This window comes from Monodon monoceros, unplaced genomic scaffold, assembly GCF_005190385.1.
Source record: "Monodon monoceros isolate NGI ecotype Baffin Bay Population unplaced genomic scaffold, NGI_Narwhal_1 Super_Scaffold_21, whole genome shotgun sequence".
NCBI classification, from domain to species: Eukaryota; Metazoa; Chordata; class Mammalia; order Artiodactyla; family Monodontidae; genus Monodon; species Monodon monoceros.
Genome location: NW_021703778.1, coordinates 3,069,428 through 3,084,485, shown reverse-complemented (window position 1 = coordinate 3,084,485; position 15,058 = coordinate 3,069,428). Strand labels below are relative to the sequence as shown.

The 15,058-nt window shown below is 38.3% G+C and overlaps 1 protein-coding gene across 6 annotated transcripts in view; it reads right to left on the bottom strand.

Moving 5' to 3' along the window:
• ZEB1 (zinc finger E-box binding homeobox 1) overlaps positions 1–15,058 on the bottom strand; it is a 190,146-nt gene that overhangs the window by 121,615 nt on the left and 53,473 nt on the right. For 2 of the 6 annotated variants that reach the window (XM_029238878.1, XM_029238879.1), the window contains exon 2: positions 12,785–12,927. The exons of the other annotated variants lie outside the window; for them this stretch is intronic. The gene's annotated coding sequence lies outside the window, so the exon portion shown is untranslated. The remainder of the gene's footprint in view (positions 1–12,784; positions 12,928–15,058) is intronic. 6 annotated transcript variants of the gene reach the window in all.

Genomic DNA, 15,058 nt, shown 5'->3' with positions numbered 1-15,058 from the left:
TATCATAATTTAGAAACAAAATGAAATGCATGTTATGACTATAATTGAAATTGTTATGCATGTAGTCAAGACGGACAATAAATATGGAAATTGGAAAACAGTAGTTATTTGGTGGTTTCATGATGGTTATTAAAAATCATTATTTAAAAAAGCAATAAGTTTAACAAAAGCTATATTAGTAGGTCGACTTAGTATCCATGTTATGCTTTCTGAAGCTTATAAACTTACAAAACATAAAATAAGGATCCTAGGGCTTCCCTGGTGGCGCAGTGGTTGAGAGTCCGCCTGCCGATGCAGGGGACACGGGTTCGTGCCCCGGTCCGGGAAGATCCCACATGCCGCGGAGCGGCTGGGCCCGTGAGCCATGGCCGCTGAGCCTGCGCGTCCGGAGCCTGTGCTCCGCGACGGGAGAGGCCACAGCAGTGAGAGGCCCGCGTACCGCAAAAAAATAAATAAATAAATAAAAGGATCCTGAAGAGTACAGTATGTACTATCTTTATAACTCTTGTGTAGATCTAAATTATTTCAAAATAAAAAGTTTTAAAGACAAAAAAATTCTTAGTATTGTACTAAATGACCAACACTTTTAAAGACAAAAAGATTCTTTAAAAAAAATTCCACATTGTAGCATACTCAAATAATGATCATATGTAATTTCAAATAATATATTTTTTTAGTATTCTACACTTATAAAATTGAATAAGTAAATGGTCAAAACCAAGGACCTGTTCAAAGAAGCTCTACATATGTTATAATATCAGTATATACAGTCATATTTCTAATACCTTAGTTCCATGCATGTTGTTTATTGAAATGCTTGAGTGTTTATTAAATCATCTCTGAACTACTTTTAATTTGGAGGCTACTTTTAATTTTATTTATTTATTTATTTATTTTTGCGGTACGCGGGCCTCTCACTGCTGTAGCCTCTCCCGTCGCGGAGCACAGGCTCCGGACACACAGGCTCAGCGGCCATGGCTCACGGGCCCAGCCGCTCCGCGGCATGTGGGATCTTCCCGGACCGGGGCACGAACCCGTGTCCCCCGCATCGGCAGGCGGACTCTCAACAACTGCGCCACCAGGGGAGCCCTGGAGGTTATTTTTTAAACGGCATTCATTCATTTAGCAAATATTAACCGAGCAGCGTATAACATGAACCAGGCCCCGAACTTCTATGTGCTGAGGACAAAGCAGTGAACAAAAGCAAACAAAATCCTTGCCTTTACATTCTATGTGGAAAAGGCAGAAAATAAACAGGAAAAGTAAAATCTACGGGATGGTAGACGGTAGCAGGGCTCACAAGGAAAGAACCATGAAGGGGCAAGAAGAATGGGGATGGAGAGGATTTGCAATTTTACACTGAGTGGCTGAAGAAAGCCTTAGCTGACATTTCAGTAAAAATCCCCAAGTGATGAGGGAATGAGCCACAGGTAACAGGGAAAGAGATTTGCAGGCAGAGAGAAGAGCCACTGCAAATCCTCTGAAGCAAGAACTTGCCTACACGGTCCAAGGTGAGCAAAGAACCAGTATGACTAGAGCAGAGGGAGGGAGGGAGAACAGGAGCTGAGGTCTGGGAATATGCAGGCGCCTAGAGGACGAGCCTGGTAGGCGATTTATCGGGTCCTAGCTTTTCTTCTGATTGAGATGAGAAGTCAGTGGAGGATTTTCATCCAGGTGGTGACATAATGTGACACATTTTAACCTAACTGCTCTATGTGCTGTATTCAGAACCGACTGAAGTAAACCACAGGCAGGAACAGGTAGACCCACTGTAGGAGGCTTCTGCAATAATACAGGCAAGACGTGAAGGGGACCTGGATCAGAGACACAGCAGTGGAAGTGGTGATCTGTGACTGGATTCCGGATATTTTTAAGGGTGCGGACGACAGACTGGTGACAGACATCTGGGGAATGATCAGACACGGGATGAAAGAAAGCTAGGAATCACAGATGGCACCAAGGCTGACCGGAAAGACGACACTGCTTTACTGAGACTCGGAAAACTCAGGAGGACGTGGTGAGGGGGCTAAGATAGGAGTCCGGTTTACTGCAGTACATTCTGAGCTCAGAAAATGACTTCTGCTCATGAGCAAATCGATGGTCATCTAAAACCATGGGGCTGGGTGAGGTCACCAAGGGCGTAAGTGTGAGGAGAAAAGAGGTCCAAATTCCATATGTTGATGCATTCCCAGTTTAGAGGTTGGAGAGGAGAGAAGGACCCAGCAAAGCAGACTGAAACAGAGGCCAGAGAGGTGAGCGCAGCATCTGGAAGCCAGATGAAGACCGCGGTCAACGCTGCTGCCAGGTCACAGGAGCTCAGGGCCGCAAAGCCCACCACGGGGGTCAGTGAGAAGGACGGTTCTGAAGGGGTGGCGGAGGCTACACAAGCTGAATTCCCAATGCGCAGGCAACTCTTTCAGGGAGGTTAGCTGCAAATGAAAGGACCCTGGGCAGTGACCGAAGGCAATATTGGGAACAGGAATTATTTTTAAGGTGGGAGAAAAAAACAGCATTATTTGTATGTTGATGGAAAATATCTAGTAGTGAAGGAAAAATTAACGGTGCAGGAGATGGAAGTCAGGTGTTTGATTTAAAACATTTTAAGTCAGGAGAGGAAGAGCTGTTTTTATTAACATCTTCTGGATTGTCAGACCCTTTAAGACTCTGATAAAGTCAACGAGTCTTCCTCCAGAAAAGATATACATCTAAACTTCTGCTTTCATTTCAGAGAGATCCAGCCTCACTGAAGCCAATCCACAGATCCCAGGGCAAGATCCTCTGAACTTAAAAAGTGTAATCACTTTGCTCCTTCAGGTAATTTCACAGATAATATCTAAATAATTACATATGATAACAAGTAAAACCTAAGTAATTAACTGATGACAAGTAAAGTAAAATTATACTTACAGATAATCTAAAAATCAATAATCCGTGTTGTTATGTCTGCTGACTTATTGAGCAATTCAAATCCTACTTACCCATCAAGACCCAAAATGAATTCTACCACATCCATCATTTCTTCTGATATCATAGCCCATAATTTTTCCCCCCTGGACTCAATGCTTCTTCAACACCATTCAACCAGTTAATCCTATAATAATTTGCATCAACTCACTGTTTCTGTGTGTTCTGAGTTTCCCAACTAGAGCACTAGTAACAAAGTCAGAAATACTTCTTGGCATCACCGCCTTCAGCTGTAACACTGTTGTAAAACATGATATATATTTCATAAGTATATGTTAAACAAACTAGTTAACTTCAATGGCTTCTGAAAGTACTGATCTGATTTCACTAGATCAATGCCGATTACAGGCAAAAATCTGAAAGAAACCCCCCCCCCATGAAATGAAATGGAGTGTTTATTTTAAAAACAGTACCATCTACTAAGTGATAGAGCCCAAAGCTGGGTAAAACTCTATTAACTGAAAATCGTGATCATGATTGCTTAGGGTTTTTTTCGCTGACATGATAAACTGCTTTGATTTTAGTTCAAACTTTATGGTCTAGATACAGCAGTGAATCCTGATTGGTGTAACAGGGGTAAATGGCCACGTCTACTTGGGATTCCACTGTCAGTGCTATACCTATTACTCCTCTTCCGGTAAAATCTCCCAAGGGTACACCCAGTCCCGGCAGCACTGTAAAGTAGGCAAAGTTCCTTGCTCACAATTCCTATCCCACCCTTTGGCATTCCACGCTGTTAAGATCAGGTTCTTTTGTCCCGTGCTCTGACACCCAGTGTCTTCCCCGTGGCACCTGCCATGGCTTGTGCTCAGGCTGCAGGTTTCACCTCATTCTCATCTTTCTTTCCTTTGCCCTCCCAAAATTTAATGAACATTTATTTCAGTCATGTTAAGTCTTGCCAAGAAAATAGGTTAATCATTTCACAGAAATAAACGCACTTTAAGGGGTGCTTATTGTGCTAGTTTAAAAAAAATTATGACAGAAACCTAATTTAAGCTCCAAAATACACAAACAGCTCATGCAGCTCAACACCAAAAACCAACAACCCAATCCAAAAATGGGCAGAAGATCTAAAAAGACAATTTTCCAATGAACAATACATCTGGTCAAAAGGCACATGAAAAGATGCTCAACATCACTATTGATGTGATGAGAATTATTAGAGAAATGCAAACCAAAACTACAATGAGGTATCACCTCACACCAGTTAGTCTACAAATAATAAATGCTGGAGAGGGTACAGAGAAAAGGGAACCCTCCTGCACTGCTGGTGGGAATGTAAATTGGTGCAGCCACTATGGAGAACAGTACGGAGTTTCCTTAAAAAACTAAAAATAGAGCCGCCATATGATCCAGCAATCCATCTCCCGGGCACATATCCAGAGAAAATCATACTTTGAAAAGATACATGAGCCCCAATGTTCATTGCAGTACTATGTACAATAGCCAGGACATGGAAGCAACCTAAATGCCCAGCAACAGATGAATGTATACGATGTGGTACATACACACAATAGAATACTACTCAGCCATAAAAAAGGATGAAATAATGCCATTTGCAGCAACATGGATGGACCTACAGATTATCAGACTGAGTGAAGTAAGTCAGACAGAGAAAGACAAATATCATATGATATCACTCATATGTGGAATCTAATTTAAAAAATTATATAAATGAACTTATTTACAAAACAGAAACAGACTCACAGACATAGAAAACAAACTTATGGTTACCGAAGGGGAATACATGATGGGGAGGGATAAATTAGGAGTTTGGGATTAACAGATACACACTACTATACATAAAACAGATAATCAACAAGGACCTACTGTATAGCACAGGGAACTCTACTCAATATCTTATAATAACCTATAATGGAAGAGAATGTAAAAAAAAAGAATATATATATATGTATGTATAACTGAATCACTTTGCTGTACACCTGAAACTAATACAACATTGTAAATCAACTATATTCAATAAAAATTTTAAAAATCCTAACACACACACACGCACAGAGCATGAAGGCATTACAATTAGCCTTTCATATCATGTATATAAGAAAGTGTAAGTCTGCTTGCATATGGAATTAGCGCTATTTTGGGGGGGGAGTTTTATAAGATGTGACAAAATCACTCCTACAAACACTCAGAAAGAGTATCTGATGAGATTCAGAAGTGAAGAAAGACAAGATTTACAACATTCCCTATGCAGAAGAGCTCCTTGTTACCACACTGTTATGAATGAATGTAAAGTCATGCATTCGCTCACTTAATCAACCGGTATTTTGTTGTATAAAGCAGACCTATCCACAGTACCTCACACAGATCGGATACTGAATTAATTATCCTCCTCTATCACCAAAACCCAAACAACAATCCATTCCCCTCAAGTGTTAGGGCTTAATAAATGGACCACCATCCATTTCTGCCCAAGTCAGAAACCCATGAGTTACCCTTGGTGTCTCTGTATTCTTCATCTTCTCATCTAATTAAGCCCCAGGGCCTATAAATTCTGATTCTTAAATCTCTAATACGCCCACTTCTCTTCATCCTCACTGTCACCACACTAGTGCAAACCCAAACTGACTGTGAAGCTTACAACGTCACATGTTTCCTTCCTTCCTAGGGCAGATGTGGCAGTCTCAGAAAAGCACAAGTCCTGTGGCACATCCGTAATCCATATGACGGAACACACAGGGCCGTGAGAATGACCGGCAACTACACTCAACAACACGGATGACTCTCGCAATCACAACGCTGCGTCTGGCTTCTTTCCTTGAAATGAGCGGATAGGGGATGCTCCCATTTCTATAACATAAGTAGAAGGTGGGGGACTTCCCTGGTGGCGCAGTGGTTATGAATCCGCCTGCCAATGCAGGGGACACGGGTTCGAGCCCTGTCCTGGAAGATGCCACATGCTGCGGAGCAACTAAGCCCACGCGCTACAACTACTGAGCCTCTGCTCTATAACCCGCGTGCCACAACTACTGAAGCCCGCGCACCTAGAGCCCGTGCTCCGCAACAAGAGAAGCCACCATAATGAGAAGCCTGTGCACTGCAAGGAAGAGCCCCCGCTCACCACAACTAGAGAAAGCCCGCGCGCAGCAACGAAGACCCAATGCAGCCAAAAATAAATAAATAGAAAAAGAAATACTTTAAAGAAGAAGAAGATTGGCCAGAGGTCTCCTTGGGGGCATGAGGGGGGGCGGCCAATGCTGACCAGAAAGAAAAGGTGAGACGGGACTTCTATTTCTTCACCCGGACGATGGTCACATGTGTGTATCAGTTTGTGACGATTCAGGGATCTATATACTTAGGATAGGCTCACTCTTCTAGATGTGTATTAGGCTTTAATTAAAAGTTTTAGAAAAAAATACTAACGTGATGTTCAATGTCTTCCGGCTGCTCTTAGCTAAAGCCCCAAATCTGATCTCTAATACCTAATAATGACCTGAAATATATTTCACCTTCCCCTCCCTCCATAAGCCTCTGTCTTCAATGTGTTGGTTCTCTTTCTTCCTTCATGGCTTTCACATATGCTTATTCTGCCTTCCCATTTTGTTTGACTAACTCCTAATAATGCTCAGATTCAGCTAGAATTTCATTTTTGCCAGTAAGCCTTCTCTGACTCCAGATGCACTGCTTCCCTCTGCACTGCTCCACCACAAATCTGTAGGAGACTGTAAATTCTCTGAGGGCAGGGAATGTGTTTTATTTCCCACTCTATTCAATTAGTTCTTTATATATGTGATAACTGGTTGAATACATTTATTTCCTATACAAGAACATGGTAGGTAGTGGTGGCGAAGTTTCAGTCCATGAACTGCATTATAAACAGTGAAATTGCTAAAAGAGTTTTCGATACAGGAACTTAAATGAAGAGTTAAATGCTAAATTGTTTATACACAGCCTAGATGTAAGCCATGCACGTGGGCACAGAGAGAGAAGCCGCTTTTAATACAGTTCTTAAGTTTATTCACAAGTTCTATTTTAAATACAATCTATGATAATAAACTTCTGGAATAGAATTGACCATAAATAAGGTTTTACTGTCTGCATTCAGATCCTGATTATTTTTAATCTGCTATGAAAACCAAGGCTCCACCGCTGAGTGAACTGACTGAGTAGGTCAACTGTTTCAGTTTCTTTGAATGCGAAGAGAATATTTAATATCTGTCTATCTCAACTTAAAAAAAAACTATAAATATTTGCAATTGTTCCTAAGAAGAATTTATTTGAGCTTTTCTATTTTAAACACTAAATGATTTGTTGAATGAAAAGTAAAAATTTAACTCCTTATTTGTTATAATTACCCATGGCAAGTAACATAGGTGGCCTACTGATTCACAAACTGTTCTTCCTGGAAAAAAACACATTCTGGCTTTCTGAAAAGGTTACTGGCTATAAAGGCCGACAGCATAAGTGATAATCGCCTTGAGTGCTAATGCCCAAAGGAGAGAACAAAACAAAACAAAACAAAACGGTCATCTATTTTGGAAATCAATGCCATTTTCTATAATGAGCTTTATGCTACAAATTTTAGAATCTTTAATTAAATTTAAATAAAAAATACAGGTAATATCCTAAGTTGTCTTACTTTTTTCTATTCCTTTTGGGAAATAATTGCTTTCTGTGTATCATCCCTCAAGTTTCTTTTTATTCTAATATCCAGTTCATTAAAATTCATTAAATTCATTAAATCTTGAATTAGACAGACTTTACTGGCCAGTACCAGTACAAGAAAAAGATACTTCCTTTACTTTGAGAAAGAAGTATTAGTTTCCTTAATTAATATAGGCCTTACTTATCATTTCTAAAGTACTACTGTAATTTTTTTTATTTTATTGGAGTATGGTTGATTTACAATGTTGTGTTAGTTAAAAGCATCTTACAATAAAAAGAATAACCTTAAAATACTCTATCACTGAACCACAACTTGAAGCATACACAGTCTACTACAGAATTTCTTTAACCAGGCTTCAGAACCAGAAGGGGTCCCAACAATGCTCAGTGTGATGTTTATTAAGGCAATTAACTGCTTATTTAAAATAATCTGAAAATAACAAAAATAACATTCATCTATTTTTTTGAGTTTTAACTCTTTTTGAAGGGAGGATTTGAAAAGAGAAAAATAGGATTTAAATGATAATAGATAGTTCATTTTTTCTTTACTCCATCTTCAGGAATCTACCACACAGTCTCATATGTACTTTACTGAGGAGTCATTTTCATGTGATGACTGGTACAGACTGCAGTCAAAGGGGGGAACCGAAGAAACTATTAGCAAGCTAAATGCTCCCATTTAGGCTGGTATTTCTCAAGTTTAATTAATTCAGGTTAAAGCCTTTTCCTTCTAAAAATAAGTACAGTGTTTCTTAGAAATAAACTTTAGTTTTTATGCGTATTAAGTTTCAAACGAATGAAGGCAAGTAATATATTTTTTGAACCCCAGTTTATCAGTGAAGTGATAATGTTAGTCCAGATCAGTGTTTGTTAACCAAATTTTTTGTTACAAAAACCCTTCAAGAATATGATGAAAAATACGGACATTCTTCCCAGCAAAAAAACACATACATACAAAACTTGATTATAATTTCAGGGTGTTTACAGCCTCTCTGAAGCTCATCCAAATACCACTTGGTAAAAAGGGAGCCAGGTTGTATTTAAGGTATTTTGTAGCTTTAAATTTTGGTTTCAGAAATAAGGTTAAAGTCTTTAAACAAAAGAAAGTCAGTCTTGAGAATGTGAAAACCCAAATACAATTCATTAATTTACTCACTGCTGTTAAAGATATTAGCTTGGAAAGGCTGAACACCTTATCTACATATAGATGCAGGTGCTAATTTGACAAAATAATTCATACTTTAGACATCAGAAGTTAGGTGAAGTAAGATTCTTATGTAAAGCTAGGGTATTTCTAGACATGGAAATGTGTGACATTCACAGCTTTCAAATGACAATAAGCTGTCTCCTTCCAACCCTCCCCATCCCCATGTTCAACTCCTTCTTAGACTGAGGAAGAAAAATATTACATAACGTAGGCTATATTTGAGATCTTTTAGGTGACTGATTTGAGGGAAAGGGAATACTTTCAGATCCTTAAATTTCTTATTTAAAAATAACTGTTGGATCACTGCCAGAAAAAAGAAGAAAACTTACCTGTAATTCTTGTTCTCTGAAGGGAATGCAGTAATTTTAAACACATCCACACTCTTGGGTACATTCTCCTAAGCGTGAATGGATTTGGAATGCGCCATGGCTTACACCCAACTGCTAAACTGCCAGACTGCACTGGCAGTGGCTCTCCCTGCCTGGCTGGGAATGAAGTGGAGATGTCACCTAGTCATTCACCCTGGGAGGCAGGTGCGCCCCCTAGAGGGAGTGTGGAGCTGGTGTAATTACTGTCCTTAGAGAACACGAATTATGAATGGTCTCTTCTCTACAGCTTAAGGGGGATGGAGCCACTACTAGAGAAGTTGTTACATGCTTCAAAAATGCCACTAAAATATGAACACTAAAAATTGGTAAAGAGTAAGAATGGAAAGCTGTTCCTATGTAAAAGAAGCCCTGAGGGGGAGCGAATGAAACTGGTATAAGAACTGACTGGTTGTTGACCAGGTTGGGATCTACTGGTCAACTCCAGAGCAGGGCATCACAGGTACTTAAATACTTTCACCTTGGCATTTAGCAACCTAGAATTTCGTGTTAATGCTTGCCAACTTGAGAGTTATGTGACAGCTGCAGTGGAAACCAATGGTAAGAAAGTAACTCAAAACAGCCAGGACCCTAAAAACTGCTGAGATCATCACCAAGGGTGAATTGTTTTTCATACGGTCTGATACCAGTAATGTGCTGTTAGACAAGTTCTCTTTTATAAAGTCAAGCAACTAATCATTCAATTTATAAAATTTAATAAACCTTACAGCTTAATGTGATACTTTAGATTTTAAATGTTTAACTATATAAGGACTGAGTCCCTGTCACATACGCCCCTCTTTTGTCTCTTAAACATCTTAGAGAATTAGGAAGAAATGGGCTACAAATAGTTCCGGGTTGCATACTGATTTTCAGAGGGCTGTAAAACTTCTCCACAGAGGAAAAGATTCTCTATCCTCTAGTCCTGCACGTTTATAGGCAGTCTGATGTCTTCCACTCAGTGAAACCAGGGTAGGACTGCCAGATAAAATACATGACACCCACTTAAATGTGCATTTCAGATAAATATTTTTTTCTTAGTATATACTAAATATAGCATGGGACGTAATTGCACTAAATTATTTTTTATTTATCTGAAATTCAAATTATGCTGGGCATCCTGAATTTTTTTTTTTTTCCCTGTCTTCTGCTAAATCTGGACACTCTTAACCAGGGGAGCTCACAGGGTTACCATGGACATCGGCATGGAGGAAGCTAGAATGGGCCCTCTACTCTCAGTCTAGATCTGTACCAACACGGTGGCCAGAAGCCACGTGCGGCTATGGAGCGCTTGAACTGTGGCTAGTCCAATATTAAATGTTCTGTAACTGTAAAAGTCACACCAGATTTTGAACGCTTACTATTGAAAAAGGTAAAACATCTCATAAATTTCTGTACTAATTATATGTTGAAATATTTTAGATATATTAGATTAAATAAAATATAATTAAAAGTAACTTTGCCTGTTTCCTTTTACCTGTTTCATGTGGCTACAAAGAAAAAAGAAACCCTTAAAATTACACATGTAGCTTGTATTTGTGGCTTGCATTACATTTTTACTGGACGCTGCTGGGCTGCATGGCTCCAAGGAGAGGACTGGTCTAGAACTTCCTTGCTGTTCTTTCTCTACAAAAATCAATATTGGTAAACACGGGACTGCCTCTCTCACTTGTGTCCTGCTCTTAGAGTAGGTAGGGAACATGACCACACCAAGGAGACAAAACTTCTAGCAGGGCTGCTCCCACGGATTGGCTATTACGCTTTAAAAACAAAAACGAAACATGGCAACCAAATACTAGTGAGAGACAAATCAGAAACTTGGTCTTTGATAAGGTCTTATGTAAGTCAAAAGAAGAAATAAACCCTCGTATGTGCGTGTGTGTATGATTAAGTATGTGCAGGTAGTATAAAAATAAAATCTCCCGGATCCCAGTTCCAGTGGAAGAATCTCTCAGTACTCTCATGTTGGGTTTTCACTCCTATATATTATCAGAATCATAGAACAATAATTTATTTTGTTGTCTAATACAAATTGAGATGATACAGTTATTAAGAAGAATTATTGGGAAAAGATCTGATTTATGATGCTCTAGATACTGAAGGCAAGACCCAAAGGTCCCCAGTTTTTGTATTCATGCTATGTAAATGATGTGATATTAGACCACTGGTTCTAGAACGATGAAATAAATTTTTCTATTTAAAAAGTGTGTTGCCAATACTATAGTAAGATAAAGCTCATTTTAAGAAAGACGGGATGGGGGAGGGGGTCTTTTTAGATTAAAAAAGTTTCAGTTATAAAAAAGCTTTAGCTTAGGTAAAAAATAATAACCTGCTTAGTTATTTTTATACCCCACCTTACATTTTCAGTAGGTTTGACTTTCAATTCAAATTTTTTTCTCAACTGGCCCAAAGAGTTATTAATACATTTGTCTATTCTGTTCCACGCTGTTATAAAGGTTAAAAATATTCAACATGCTCTCAAATTAAAAATTCAAAGAAAATTATATAGAGAGATTTTTTCCAAATACTTAATAATCTCCATTTTCACTAATATAACCTATATCATATCTACTTTGGAGACTGAAATCTTTTAAAGTTGCCTGCAGTTATAATAAGCAAGACTGGTTCCAACTCCTCAACTGTATAACATACAAAAAACTGGTTCTCAAGGTTTTTTCATAAAAGGTCTCAGTGGTATTTTTACTCATTCTAACAGCAAACACAAGTGTACTTCTCCTTCTTAATATCTTTTATTATACAAATACAGGAAAAACTGCTTTGAAAAGAAAGTAAAATTATCATAAACCAAAGACAGGGCTACCAGACAAAAATCAGATTTCTCCCAAGTTTAATAGTTCATAAAAATTTCGCATCTTTTAACGTTTCCAAGATCACTTTAAGAGTTTTAATAAAAGATGAATAAAATTGGATATGGACAGACTTAATTTCTTCATCAGCACTTTAAGTCCTCACTGACAATACAAATGTCCTGGTGATTATAATCTGAAATGTTCCATAGACATTTGGTCTCCTGGTGGTCAATTAGGAACTGACGAAAATTTTATGACCCTATACCTATCAAAGATTAAGAAGACGTTCGCCTTCACACTTTCTGAAGCTTAACAGAGATTTAAAAAATGGTTTGAGGGACTTTCTCTGAAGTAAAGGTAAGCTTCAAGAAGATCATGAAAAGCAATTCTTCAAAGCTGGTTATATCAATTTAAGCTATTAAGTCACCAGACTGCTTAAATGCTGTCCTCATGTCAAAATTCTTGAATGCAAATCTTAATACATCCAAGAAGAGGTTTTGATGAAGGATCAACTAACTGTGGTAGTTATTAAACTGATTTAAGTGTAGACTGAAGTGGAAGACAAGTTTTACTGTAACTGGAGTTTTTAAAAAACAAAATGAAACAAAAAACACCCGCACATCTCCAGGACATGTGGACTTCTCAACAAGGAGAAGCATCTCTTCCTGATGGGTGTGGGTGTCCTGCCCACAGGTGCTGCCTACGTGCTCTTCTACGAGAGAAGTAACGGTCTCCGAGCCACCATGGAGCATTCCAAACCCAGTCCTGCGTGGAGCCTGGCCCTGAGTGTGCGCTCGCTACTCGGAGCTTACCTTTAGAGAACAAGGAGGCTGACAGAAAGGGACCAAGGGCTCACCGCCCACACCTCCAAGAACACTGAAAAAGACCCGCAGCGCTCTCCTGGTGCAGGAGGGACCTCTTTATAGTCTTCTGGTGATGGAAGTTTAAGATTTTCCTGAAGAGGAGAGAAGAGTCAAATATTACACTGAGACCATGTCATGTGGTTCAGGTTTACGTATCTAGAATACAAATGGTAGGCTCTGAAGAAATAAATTAGATAAAATCATGAGTCTTCCGAAAGCCATATTCTCTTCTTTCACAAAAAGTATCTTCCCTAAAGGATACTGCCTGCTTCAAACATTCCTCTTTAAACTCCAAACCTTAAGTGACTAGTTCAACTTCTACCTTTGCACTGAACTAATAGTTGGAAGTTGAGAAAAATACAGAAAAACTCTGGGTTGCCAAATGATTATAGTTGTAAATGCCACTAAAAATAATTAGGAAAGCTAAACTCACTGAAAAGCAATGAGTTAAAAAGAACAAATATAAATTCTGTCCTGCCTCTATCTCTCTTTAATGACATGCATTTCCTGACAATTAACAGAAAAGTAGCCCTTTGAGTTAAATGCCACATAATCATATACGAAGCAATCTACTAAGTGTAAGCTCCTGGGGGAAAAGAATTTTGGGTGCGTTTTCTTCCTTACAACAGATTATCTGCAGAGCCTTAAACAGCTCCAGGCACATACTAAGCACTCAAAAAAATCTGATAAGTAGAAAGAATATTAACCAATTAGTCAATATTCTCAAGGTTGAAACTTACACAGAATGAAACAATTAGAAGCCTACAAATGTTCCAAAGAATTTGAAAACATGTTACTTAAAAATACTATTAACAATATCAACCCCTAATCACACATCAAATAACTTGAGAATATAATGTTTTTAAAATGCTATACCTTAAAATATTTATGAGACAATGCTATAAATATATTATTTCAACCCAAATTCCTGAAAAGGAATGGAATACCTTGTTAAGGTCAGGAAATCACACACTGTACCTTCAAAATATATTACTAAATATCAAACATAAGAATATTAATGTAGAGAAAAAGAAACATGCCTTTTTAATACTTCAGTATTAATTATTTTTCATCCTCTGAAGAGTAGGTCTACATAAACCAAGTGCTAATACGGTTATCTATATGCATAATTGTGCTTAAGTAAATCATTACCGTATTTTAAAACTGAAATCAGAAGATGCCATTCTATCGGTATGATTTTCATATATATTTTAAGTAAATTTTCTTCAATCTCAAAAAAGAAAACGTAAACAGGAAGTGCTGGATATTATTCGTTTATTTGCTTTCCTATAACTTACAGACTATTACTGAGAACAGAGATTGATTTCTTCCAGGTAGTTTTAACGACTCTTTCCAAATTTGATAAATTAGGGAGAAAACCAAGAAATGCTGAAATCAGTAACAGATACAACAATCCTATTGATAAAGGAATAACATGTATATGTTTTTTAAGTCCAAAATGCAAGGCCACTAGAAGAACAAACTATTACGAAACACTTGATTTCATTTGACCCCAAATTCCACAAATGTGGAACTGGTCCTCAAAACACACTGGACGGTGCACATGGGCATCTCACCTCCGAGCACAGGTAACCATTTAATGTACGGCCAAAATCCCAGTCACACAAGACAGGTAGGAAATCTAGGATCGATGCTGACCCCGTATCAGTAAGACAGTGTTTTAGCTGACAGATTACGCCTTCATTATAGTAGTAAAGAGCTTTTTGTATTTCACAAAGAATTCAATTTAATATCTCATATCAGGGAATCAGGATTAAATGTGAAAATGAGGAAGAAATTTTAGAGCAAAACTTTAGAAGCTCACTTAATTTAGAACAATTTTCCTATTTAGGTACCTTGAAAAGCCTTCGAAACTAACTTTGGAGGAGAGGGGTGAAAACAGCTGTGAAGAACTAAGTGTAATATGTCAAACAGAGCTTAAAAGGGGTAAAGGAAAATACAAAGTCGGAAATTTTGCTGAAAGAAAAAGATTCCGCTACCTGGTTGAATCCCCAGGCTCAGGAGGGTGAAAAGAGGAAATCAGTTCCCCAGACAGAGGCACTGACTAGGAGGAACTCCTTTAAAATCCTGGTTCCCACTAGTGGGTAATGGATCCTTTGCCTCATTTCCACTGGCAAGAGGGATGACGTCTAAGTTGACCACATTCAGAGATTTAGTGTTCAATTCTGATTTCACTTGCAAGTATAGATTGTTAAGCTATAG